Below are 1,550 nucleotides of genomic sequence, written 5' to 3' on the forward strand. Positions count from 1 at the left end.
CGTTGCAGTCTATCAGTCGTATAATGCATGGCAATGGTAACAAAATCTATGAGAGTAAAAAAAACATGCACAGACAAATCCAAATTAAACCCTGCGGCTCGTGACGACACATTGATGTCCTAAGACACGAAACGATAGGTTTGTGCGAGAAAACGAACAGTATTTATATCATTTTTTTTACCTCTAATACACCACTATGTCCAACTGTCTTTGAGCGCGCGCACGGCATCCAGTGCGTGAGGTGTGTACACGCTCTGGCGTAGTTACACCTACATCTTGGATGCCCTGGGGGTAAGCAGATAAACATCACATTTTAATTTTTGGGTGAACTATCCCTTTAACTACGGCTACTTATAAATCAGGCAACCAACTGGACCTTATTTACACACGACACTGCTCCACTGATCATGTACTGATTACTCCACTGCACACCTCGGATCACTTCCTCCTCACTCTTAACCTCAACATGGTTCCTGACACAACACATACCCCTACACATGTCACTTTTCGACGTAACCTACGCTCTCTCACACCCTCCCGGCTATCTGCTATGGTTTCATCTTTGCTTCCTTCCCCTGAACAGTTATCATCTCTTGATGCTAACAGTGCTACTGATACTTTCTGCTCCACTCCACTCCCTTGTCTTCCAGGCCAGCTCGTACCACCTCTTCTGCCCCTTGGCTATCTGATGTTCTCCGTGAGCATCGTTCTAAGCTCAGGGCTACTGAAAGTGTGTGGAGCAAATCGAAAAATCCTACTGACCTTAATGTATATCAATCACTCCTCTCTTCATTCTCTGCTAATTTCTCCACTGCTAAAAGGACATACAATTAGGGCTGTGAGATTAATTGAAATCGTCATAAAATCGCGATTTGTGCTTACGCGATTTCTAAATCGCTTTATAGCACGATTTTCCGCTCCTCCTCCCGCAGTATGCTATCCGAACCAATCAGAATGCAGCACGCCTAAATGGAGCACGAGAACAGAACAGACCGGGCAGGCATACAAACGTAACGCCAGGTTCACACACTCCGTCTGTGGTGCATATTTTTTCCACGCCCATGTTAACGGATCAGAGCGTTCACACTGCACACGATTGCGGTCCGACAGTGCGCTCTAGGAGCGGTGCGTCTGCAGCAGGTCTGCGATCGTTTCCACACGGAGTCTATTTCTGCTGTGCTGCACGTGCTGAATTAAATTGGCATTGCATTATTCGTGGTAAAAATTAACATGGATTGACACGGAAATTTAGTAATTACACCATAAATGCATAAAATTAAAGTATACTGTTTCACAGTCAACACATGGCTTTTTGGCTAGATTTAAAACAAGGAAAAGTGCACTTTTAGATAAACAAGGCAATAATAGATGGCACTCGTGGAGGTAGTTAAACAAAGTTATATTTATTGAGTTTAAACGTGAATATGTCTATGAAAGATTGTATTACTGTACTGTGATAAAAGAGAATCACAATGCTGAAAAAGCATTTTCAGAAACAACGTTTGGATTTGAAATCAAAATAATGGATAAATGTTGTGTTTGTGGTAAAC

This window comes from Sinocyclocheilus grahami, unplaced genomic scaffold (genome assembly GCF_001515645.1).
Source record: "Sinocyclocheilus grahami isolate Dianchi unplaced genomic scaffold, SAMN03320097.WGS_v1.1 scaffold1087.1, whole genome shotgun sequence".
NCBI classification, from domain to species: Eukaryota; Metazoa; Chordata; class Actinopteri; order Cypriniformes; family Cyprinidae; genus Sinocyclocheilus; species Sinocyclocheilus grahami.